The sequence below is a fragment of the Phacochoerus africanus genome, chromosome 9, assembly GCF_016906955.1.
Source record: "Phacochoerus africanus isolate WHEZ1 chromosome 9, ROS_Pafr_v1, whole genome shotgun sequence".
NCBI classification, from domain to species: domain Eukaryota; kingdom Metazoa; phylum Chordata; class Mammalia; order Artiodactyla; family Suidae; genus Phacochoerus; species Phacochoerus africanus.
This window is the reverse complement of record NC_062552.1, coordinates 102567884-102579352: the sequence shown is the minus strand read 5'-3', so window position 1 is coordinate 102579352 and position 11469 is coordinate 102567884.

Here is an 11469-nt window from a genome sequence, read left to right as displayed (position 1 = left end):
TCTGGGAGAGGTAGCTACTTCTCAGGATCATCAAGGAGAAAGGTACAGCTCTATTCTGAGAGCCCCATCCAGAGGATGCCCACCCACCTGTGACTTTATGACTTAGGACCCACTTTCATTTCATCTGCAACATTCCATGACCTCATGCAGTCATTGTGATTCACGTGGGCGGACCCGGCAACAGCAAGCCTCCCACCCTCTTGGTGGCTCTGGCAGTCATCTTTTCTCTTATGTCCGCTGGGGCCAAGCCCAGGTTTGACTGTGAGTGTGCAGGTGCTGTGGGGGAGCCTCTCAGTGGAGCTGTATTTCTGTCTGAGTCAGGACCAAACCCAAGCCCCTTAATTAGGTGACTGTGAAGAGCCGCCACCATGTTCTTCTCTCAAGGTGGTTGTGCTTCAGGTACGAAGTATTTCAGTGATGGGTGAGGTCGGTTTTCTTCTTCCCAGTTCTTCTTCCTTTTTTCTTTCCCCCTTGGGAGAATATCCTCAACCTTGGAGCAGAAGATCAAAAGCAAAGCACGACAAACATATGTTCCATCACTACAATTTGTTGCAGCCAAAGCATTATTCAAACTACTGGGCTGCCTAACTTGAAACCAACTCAACCATCATTCCCATGCTTGGCTGTTTTCACATGTCTTGGAGTTGAAGTTCACTTGCAGTTTACTGTCAAGAGAATCTGGAGGCGTGTTTGTTCCTTCTTGATAAGCTTACAGCACTTCAACAGGCAGGTCAGTGACTGGAGGGCTTGGGGCATGAAAATCCCTTTTTGCCACTCAGAAGAATGATGAAGATCTGGGAATTTGTGTAGGGAAAACATAGTTAGAACCTCGGATTGAAAGAAATATGTAAATCCGAGCCATCACACATTCCTTCAGGCATTCATTCCGAAAAGTATTTATGGAGCACCTATTTGTGTACAAGGCACTGAAACAGGCACCATCGCGGGGAGGGTTGGACCTTTCGACCCATGTGTAATGCAAGATAGAAATTGACAGAGCCACCCCTGGGTTGTGGGAGTCCTGGGTAGATACTCTGGGCAGAGGTCCTATTCAAAGAAACAATTCGAGTCAACCTAAATCAGCTTGGCAACATCATTCTAGTGGTCCAATCTCATGGGGTTCCATGAAAGAAATACCCATCAGGCCAGAGGGAGTGATCTCAGATCTGGGATGACTTGATAAGCACAAACCCTGAAGCACCTCGGGATATCCGGTCAATGCCATGCAGGGGCAGAGAATAAGGAATTGTCCTTAAAGGAGAAAAATGGGGACCAGAGGGTATGTAGATCTTAGTTTAAGTTTTGGGTGCTCTGCCTGGACAATACCATGTGGTCTCTGATACCAAAGGTGAATTAGAAAATTTGGAGGAAGCACGTCCAATAGCCGCTGGGGAGAGGCGCCGCTCGCCTGGGTCTAAGGGCGGTGCTGGGAACTGATAAGGGTCTTGAGGGAGATTCTCTGGAAGTTCAAGGGAGGGTGATGTTTTTTCACGCTGGGAGCATCCAGGGGCTCTGGATAAGCAAAGGGTGGGGAAAAGGCAATTCTGGGAATGCAGGCTAAAGAAAGCAGCAGAACCCAAAATAGATTTGGAGGAGTAAAAAGTGCTAGAGTAGTAGGGAAAATAGAGGCTCCGGGACCACAGCCGTTTTAGAGATATATTCGAGTGCAATTAAAATGCAATAGGGGGAGTTCCTGTCGTGGCTCAGGGTAAACAAATCTGACTAGTATCCTCACCAGAGGACACAGGTTCCATCCCTGGCCTCACTCAGTGGGTGAAGGATCCAGCAGTGCCGTGAGCTGTGGTGTAGTTCGCAGACGCAGCTCAGATCTGGCGTTGCTGTGGCTGTGGTGTAGGCCGGCAGCTGTAGCTCCGATTTGACCCCTAGCCTGGGAACCTCTATATGCCGCAGGTGTGGCCCTAAAAAGCACCCCCCCCAAAAGGCAATAGGGGAGTTCCTGTTGCGACTCAGCAGGTTTAGGACACAACGCTGTCTCTGTGAGGATGTGGGTTCAATCCCTGACCTCACTCAGTAGATTAAGGATTTGGCATTGCCATAGGTCACAGATGTGGCTCGGATCCAGTGTTGCTGTGGCTATGGAGTAGGCTGCAGCAGCTCCAATGTGACCCCTGGCCCAGGAACTTCTATATGCTGCAGGTGTGGTCATAAAAAGACAAAAAAAGGGAATGGGGAGTCTTTGAAGGTTGTTAAATAAGAATGTGATTTAATCATAGCTTTATATTGGTGGACAGCAATATATATATATTTGCATAAAAGTCAATTCTAGGGAAATAAAAATGCTTAAGAACCATAATTAAAATGTTTATATCTTTTGGAAGTTCCTGTTGTGGTGCAGCGGAAATGAATCTGACTAGGAACAATGAGGTCACAGGTTCGATCCCTGGCCTCACTCAGAGGGTTAAGGATCTGGCGTTGCCATGAGTTGTGGAGTAGGTCACAGATGCAGCTCAGATCTGGCATTGCTGTGGCGTGGCGTAGGCCAGCAGCCACAGCTCTGATTGGACCCCTAGCCTGGGAACCTCCATATGCCACGGGTGTAGCCCTGAAAAGACAAAAGAAAAAAAAAATTATAACTTTTAAAAAATCATGAAAAGTAATAAAGGCAATTTCTTTTTATATACTATTATTTTAAAAATCTATATTAAAAAGTATCCTTTTTTATTTTTATTTATTTTAGGGCCACACCAGTGGCATACGGAAATTCCCAGCCTAGGGGTCAAATTGGAGCTACAGCTGGTCTACACTTACAGCCACAGCAAGGTGGGATCTGTGCTGCGTCTGCAAACTACGCCACAGCTCAAGACAAAGCCAGATCCCTGATCTACTGAGTAAGGCCAGGGATCCTCATGGACTAGTTGGATTCGTTTCTGCTGCACCACAACGGGAACTCCCCAAAATATCCTTTTTTATTTTTATTTTTATTTATTTATTTATTTTTTGTCTTTTGTCTTTTGTTGTTGTTGTTGTTGTTGTTGCTATTTCTTGGGCTGCTCCCGCGGCACATGGAGGTTCCCAGGCTAGGGGTCGAATAGGAGCCGTAGCCACCGGCCTATGCCAGAGCCACAGCAACGCGGGATCCGAGCCGTGTCTGCAACCTACACCACAGCTCACGGCAACGCCGGATCGTTAACCCACTGAGCAAGGGCAGGGACCGAACCCGCAACCTCATGGTTCCTAGTCGGATTCGTTAACCACCGCGCCACGACAGGAACTCCCAAAATATCCTTTTTTAAATTAAAGTTTTCATCTTGAAATAATTTTAGATGACTAAAAATGTACAAAAACAGCAGAGTTCCCATATACTCTTCACACAGCTCCCCCTTATGTCAACATCTTACCTTACTATAGAGAAATGATCAAAATTAAGAAATTAATATTGGTACTGTGCTATTAACTAAACTACAGACAGTTCTTGTATTTTACCAGTTTTTTCCATTAATGTCTCTTCTCTGTGCCAGAATCCAATCCACATTGCATTATCAGATCTGTCAATCTCTTCAAATCTCTGACATTTCTTCAGTCTTTGTCTTTCATGACCTTGACACTTTTGAAGAGTTGTGGTCAGATATTGAAGAGGTGCTCCTCAATTTAGGTTTGTCTGATGTTTTGTCATGATTACCAGGGAGGGTCCCAGGGTTGCTGTGCCCTTCTCAGTGCATATCAGGGATATATGATGTCAATATGTATTACACTGGTCACTTGGTCAAGGTGATATCTGCCAGATTTCTGTGTTGTAGACTTCCTATTTTCTCCTTTGTAGTTAACGCATATTTTGGAAACAATTCTATGCAAATGCCCTACTTCTGCTTAAACTCTTTGCCCACTAATTTCAGAATCCATTGACGGTTCTTGCCTGCAGTCCTTTCCCCTTCATTTGTTTGCTCGCTTATCTATAATTTGAGGAGCTCATAGAAGTTTATTTTATTCTTTGGGTTACCATATAATACTATTGTTTATTTTGCTGTTCAGATTCCAGCTCTGGCTGTGAGGGCTCATTCAGTTTGGCTCCTGTGAACTTTCACATGCCCCCTCTTTTCGATTTTTGTCTTTGATCCCGTCCTTCTCCTCTGGCACCACAGGAATTAACCATCTTTCCAAGGAGACGGAAAACCTATATCTGGGTACTGGCACGCTCACCACCATTGGGTTGTCACTGCTTCTGGTCCCTTTCAGTGGGTAAAGCTAGGAAATACATGTATGTATGTGTAATAACCCATACACTACACATCTCTCTCTCTCTCTCTATATATATATATATATATGCCCATGAAGCTACACTGAAACCTCCAACTCCAATCTAGCACCATAGGTGGCATTCTTGCCTTCTTTCTTTTCATATTTGCCATTTCTTTCTCCTCAAGAAAATTGGCTCTCATTTTCTGTACTGTATTTACTTATTTTCTCATCTCTAGTATAGATAAAAGGTAGTTTCAAAATTACTAAACATATCCCCAGAAACATATTGATTAACTAGAGTGTAGTCTCTGATACTATGTAACTTTCTTTTGTGTGTTTATCCTTAGAGTATCCAGTCAAAAAATCTTTGTGTCCCAAGCTATTTGGGTCAGCTCTTTCTTCCAACTCCCTTCAGTGTGGTTATTTGACTCCTCTGCAACACAGGTTTATTTGTCTGCATTTCATCTTTCCCCCATACCCTGGTTAATTTTGTTGAATTTACCTACAGTGATATTCATTCTTCGTGGTATAGTTCTATAGGTTTTGACAGATGCATGAAGCCATGTGTCCACCAATAGGGTTTCATTCGAAACAGTTCTATCACCCTAAACTTTCCCTCATGCTGCCCCTGTGTGACTATCCCCTTCCCCTCCATGTCCCCCTCCCAGCAACCACTGTTCCATTTTCCATTCTTGTAGTTTTGCTTTTTCCAGAGGCTTATAGGTGATATCACACAATGTGTATTTTTTTGCGTCTTCTTTCACTTGACAAAACCATTTAAGATTCATCCATTTTCTTGCATGAAGCAGGGGCTTCTTCCTTGTTGTTGCATAGTAATATCCCATTGAGGGACGTATCACACTTTATCCATTCATCTCCTAAATCTTCATACTTTCCCTTTCTTGGTGATTACGAATAAGGCAGCTGGAAACAACCCAGGCAGGTATTGGTGTGAATATAAGTTTTCATTTCTCTTGAGTAAACACCTAGGAGTGGGATTGTTGGATCATTCAGTAGGTATATGTTCAACCTTTTAAGAAACTGCCAAGTTATTCTTCAGAGTAGCTGTCTCATTTTGAATTCCCATTAGGAATGTATGAGAGCATCGGCTGCTCCACAGTCTCACCAGAGAATGATACTACCAGTTTTGTTTTTGTTCTGCTGTTCTAATAAGTATGCAGTGGGAGATCCCGTCGTGGCGCAGTGGTTAACGAATCCGACTAGGAACCTTGAGGTTGCGGGTTTGGTCCCTGCCCTTGCTCAGTGGGTTAACGATCCGGCGTTGCCATGAGCTGTGGTGTAGGTTGCAGACTCGGCTTGGATCCCACGTTGTTGTGGCTCTGGTGTAGGCCGGCGGCTACAGCTCCGATTCGACCCCTAGCCTGGGAACCTCCATATGCCATGGGAGCGGCCCAAGGAATAGCAAAAAGACAAAAAAAAAAGTATGCAGTGGTGTTTTGTTGTGGTTTTAATTGGTATTTCCCTAATGACTAATGATGTTGAACCCACTTTCATAGGTTTATTGGTATTCCCTTATCTTCTTTGTTGTTTGTTCAGCTCTTTTGCCCATTTTAAATTGGGTTGTTTATTATTGAGGTTTTTTTTCCATTTTTTAAATTATATTATTGAGTTTTGAGAGTTCTTGATGTGCTCTAGAATAATTCTTTCATCAGAAATGTGATTTGCAGGAGTACCCACTGTGGCATGGTGGGTTGAGGATCTGGTATTGTCTCTATGGCAGTGCGGGTTTAATCCCCTACATGGTGTGTGACTTCCATCCCTGGCCTGGGAACTTCCATATGCTGCCGGTGCAACCAAAAAAGATGATTTACAAATATTTTCTCTCAGTCTGTGATTTAGCTTCTTAATCTCTCTCTCTCTCTTTTTTTTTTTTTTTGTCTCTTTGTCTTTTTAGGCCTGCACCCCTGGCACATGGAGGTTCCCAGACTAGGGGTTCAATCAGAGCTGTAGCTGCTGGCCTATGCCACAGCCATAACAATGCCAGATCTGAGCCGCATCTGCAACCTACACCACAGCCCATGGCAACGCCAGATCCTTAACCCACTGAGCGAGGCCAGGAACTGAACCGGCAACCTCATGGATCCTAGTCAGATTCGTTTCCACTGCACCACAACCGGGAACTCCATGCTTCTTACTCTTAACAGAGTCTTTCACAGAGTACAAATTTTAGTTTTGATAAAATCAAATTTTATCAAAATTATCAATTTTTTTTCTTTTATGGATCATGGTTTTACTGTCACATCTACACTCTGCCTAACCCAAGGTCATGTAGATTTTCTCCTGTTTTATGCTAAAAGTTTTATAGTTGTAGTTTTTACATTTAAGTCTTTGATCCATCAATTTTTTTATCATGAAATATACACACATAAAATTTACCGTCTTAACCCTTTTAAGCGTACAATCCAGTGGTATTAATTATATTCGCAACGTTGCACAACCATTACCTTATCCATTTCCAGAACTTTTCTGTGATCTATTTCACGATAATTTTTGTATAAGGTGTGCATTACACAATATACTTATATGTGGATACGGATGTTCAAATGTTCCAGCACCGTTTGTTGAAAAGACTGTCCTTTCTCCTTGTATTTTCTTCTTACCATTGTCAAAAATCAGTTAATTGGAGTTCCCTTAGTGGCTCAGTGGTTAATGAACCCCACCAGTATTCATGAGGATGCGTGTTCGATCCCTGGCCTTGCTCAGTGGGTTAAGGATACAGTTGCCACGAGCTTCGGTGTAGGTTGCAGACACGGCTCAGATCTGGCGTTGCTGTGGCTGTGGCGTAGGCTGGCGGCTGCAGCTCTGATTAGACCCCTAGACTGGGAACCTCCATATGACACGGGTGTGGCCCTAAAAAGCAAAAAAAAAAAAAGAAGCAGTTATTTATATATATCCTTTTGCAGGGCTAGTATTAGAAACCATATATCTAGCATTTGAGGTACCATCTTATTAAAATGTACTTTAAACTGCTAGTTTGTGAGATAAACCCCCATAGTAGTGCTGGGAGGTAGCCCTAAGGCAGTTGGGGCCTGGAAAATGAACCGACTCTACAGTCAATCAACAGAGCTGTGGCAAAAGAGTCTCAGGGGAGGAAGGAGCTGTGATTTTTTTTTTTTTTTTTTTTTTTTTTAGGGCTGCACTCGTGGCATATGGAAGTTCCTAGGCTAGGTGTTAAAGCAGAGTTGCAGCTGCTGGCCTACACCACAGCCACAGCAACACTGGATCCTTAACTCGCTGAGTGGGGCCAGGGATCAAATCCACCTCCTCATGAATACTAATCGGGTTCTTAACCCACTGAGCCACAAAAGGAACTCCAGGAGCTGTGACTTTGACTTGAAATGGGTTAAAGAGAATGTCACCTGGGGCAAAGTATGGCCAGATAAGAAGAGAATGATTATTTCCTTCCTTATTGCCAATATTCTTGCTATAATACCTCCATTAGTGGAGATCAGAGCAGAAGGACCCTTTACTATTCTATAAGCTACCATTTATACAGCACTTACAGGGGCAGGAATTGTTCTGCGATCTTTACAAGTATTAACACATTGAAGTTGTCTAACATCTATTATGAGATACTATTTTTATTTTCATTTTATAGATGAGGAAACTAAGCACAGAGAGGTTAAGTAACTGGCTCAAGGTCACACAGCTAGAAAGTGGTAGAGCTGGGATAGAAGTGAAGTCAGTCTGGTTGCTGCCTCTCTACATTGACCCCCTTGCTAGGCCTTGAACACAGCAAGGTTGTTCCCCACTTAGGGCAACTGCTGTTCATGGTTCAGAAGGATCTGAGCTCAGGTTATGTATTTCGGGAGTTGGCAAACTACAGTCTGAGGATCAAATCTGGTCTAATACTTCTTTTTGTAAATAAGGTTTTGTTGAAACACAGCCATGATCACTCATTTAGGCATTTTTGCGACGGCCTTTATGTTACAGTAAAGGCAAGGTTGAGTAGTTGCTACAGGGACCCATGGCCTGCAAAGCCAAAAACATTTCCTGTCTGGCTCTTTAAGAAAAAGTTTGCTGTTGTATTTGATAGCCATTAGCATAGGATAATTACTGAAGGTCCTAGGTCTTTGAGGTAAAAATGGGGACAAAAAAATCAAAGAAAGGAAGTTGGCAGAAACGATGTTGGGGAGCAACAACCAAAGAAAGAAACAGGTGTCATTATTGTTAGATGAAATAATATCCAATTTTATGCCAAGGCTTTTTTTTTTTTTTTTTAAGTGATCATTGTAAATCAAGTCAGATTTCAAATACGTGGGGGTACTTTGAAAGAAAGTCACTTTCAGAATTTTTTGGGGGGGCTACTCCTGTGGCATGTGGAAGATCTCAGGCCAGGGATCAAACCCATGCCACAGCAGCAATCTAAGCCACCACAGTGACAACACTCGGTCCTTCACCTGCTAGGCCATCAGGGAACTCCCAGAATTATTTCGTAAAGCAAAAAAATCTTTGGAAAATGTACAGAACTTCCCCATTATGTGTTGACTTTTGCAAGTTTTTGTTTTAGTATGTTTGATTTCCTTATGAAACCAAAACTCTCCAGAAAGAACAATTTTTCATTCATTCACTCATTCAGTCATTCATGTTTTGAATTTCCTGTTGCTGGGCTAGGCAATGGAGATAGAGTGGTGAACCTTGTGAAGCATGCAGTTTGCTGAGAGACCCTGATGGATAAATAGACAGTGACAGGGTTGAGTCCAGAGTAAGTGAATTTGCTTCAACAGCAAATAGGAGGAGGCTTCTGGTCCAGACTAGGGGTGTGGGCAGTGGTATGTCTGTGGGTGGATGGGTGGGTCGGAGATCTGGGAAAGCTTGCTTGAAGAAGGAAGGTCTGGGCTGAGATTCGAAGATCTGTTAGGAAATAATCGGGTGAAGGCAGAGGGATTGGGTAGACCTGGCGGGGGAGGAGAGGTATTTGAAGCTGAGAAAAAAGCATAAAAAAGTCCCTACAGCATGTTAGAAACTCAGGCAGTTTAGCAAGGCTGGAGTGTGGTTCTCACTGCAGAGAGAGTTGTAGTGGGAAAGAAGAGCTTGGAGATGAGATGGGAGGTGAGCAGAGGGTAAGACTGAAGTGCCTTTGATGCTATGCTAAGGACTTTGACCTGTATTTTGAGGATAGTGAGGGTTTGCAAAGAGGTTCTAAGTGGCTATGGGACCTGACGTAATTCACATGGTAGAAAGATTGCTCTGGCTGCAGTGTGGACAGTGGATCAAGGGTAGGAGGAGGACCAACCCCAGTTAGGAGTGACTGCAGGGATGGAGTGGATTGACTACATACAAAGGAGGCCAAGTGCCCTGGGCTTGGGGATAGATGGAATACGAAGGTAAAAGAGGGGATGAAAAAGCAGGAGGCCAGGATAACTTGACAGATGATCATGCCATTCACAGAAGAAGTTGGAGGAGCTGGAGCAGTGAGTTTTTTGGAGGATGCTGGAGGAAGGTAATGAGTGCAACTTTGTGCATTGAGTCTTTGGGGTGCTTCTGGGTCCATAGGCAGAAAGACTCATGAGGCTATGGCCCCCCAAAGGGCTAAAAATACAGATATGTGTTATCTCCATAGGGATGGTATCCGAAGCCACTGGAGTGTAGAACTTGTCTCAGGTAGGACCTTTAAAGTAAGAAAAGGAGAGAGACCAAGGATGAAATCCTAGAAACACCATCATTGAAAGCAGGGGGAGTGGGGATATTCAGAGGAACAGAAATTAAAGGTACTAAGATAAAATGTCCACAGAGTTGGAAGGCAACTAAGAATGCTACAGAAATCAAGCGAAGAGACTCTTATACAAAGAGGGAGTTATGCAAATATACAGAATATTCAAGACATAATGAAGCCTAAGGAGTGGCTATTGAATTTGTCAACAGGGAAGGCATTGGGAACTTTGGGGAGGAATGTCAGTGGAGTGATGAGGGTGGAAGCTATATCTCAGTGGAATAAAGATGAATGAGATGAGAGGAAGGAAACAGCAGGAGCAGACAACTCTTTCAAGAAGCCTGGCTGTGAAGACGAGAAGGGAGACAGAGGAATGGCTGGAGGGGGAGGTGGCTTGAGGGAGTGTCTCCTGGTATAGGAGTGATTTGAGCATGACTAAATGTTTCAGGGAAGAAAAGGAGACAGATGAGCAGAAGGAGCATGATCTCTGAGGAGGCAAGAGGTGGGGATCCTAAGCATGGTGGAGTGGTCAGCCCCTGCGCTGGGACGGAAAGAGGAAAACGTGGTTACTTGATGCTGGCCCGTGTGTTGGTGTGGCAATGCGGAGCAGAGAATTTTCACTTGGTGGTTCTATTTTTTTCTCTAATGTTGGTAGGGAGATGATCTTCAAAGCAGGAAGGGAGGTAATAGAACAACAAGTTTGAAAAGAACAGTCATTGTGGAAACAGGAAAAGAGAGCTATTTAAGAACACAGGAAGGAGTTCCCATTGTGGCTCAGTGGGTTAAGAACCCAACTAGTGTCCATGAGGATGCAGGTTTGATCCCTGGCCTCACTCAGTGGGTTAAGGATCCAGCGTTGCTGTGAGATGTGGTGTAGGTCGCAGACATGGCTTGGATCTGGCATTGCTGCGGCTATGGTGTGGACTGGCAGCTGCAGCTCCAATTTGACCCCTAGCCTGGGAACTTCCATATTCTGCAGGAGTGGCCCTGAAAAGGAAAAATAAGAGAACAGCCGATGGCTTGGGCAGGTTGAGGGCTGAAGTGAGGTTGGAGACCAGCACCAATAGCTCCAGTCTTTGGGGCTGGTCATTGTATTCATTGGTGCTCAGCAGCCCAAAGGTAAGAGCCAAGAAAGAGAATGACTTTACCACCTTAGGCACGTGCTGTCAAAAAACAGTGGGCAAGAGAGCTGATATTAGGAAGGAAGTGATTTAAAAAACGGCTCGTGGAGGTTCCACGGTGGATAGAGAAAGACATGATGATTGAAAGGAAGTTTGAGGTCAGGATAGAAAACTCAAGGGAGGAGTTCCCATTGTGGCTCAGTAGCAACAAACCTGGTTAATATCCATGAGAACATGGGTTCGATCCCCGGCCTCGCTGTGGCTGTGGCTGAGGCTACAGCTCTGATTCGATGTCTAGCTTGGGAAACTTCCATAGGCCACAGGTATAGCCCTAAAAAAAAAAAGAAAAAGAAAACTCAAGGATTTGATGCAGTTAAAGAACAGACGATGCTGGAGTGAAAGAGGGAGAAGCAGAAAGCCATGAAGAAATCCATCAGACTGGGTGTGTGAATTTATGATTTCAGAGGTGGAGCAGTA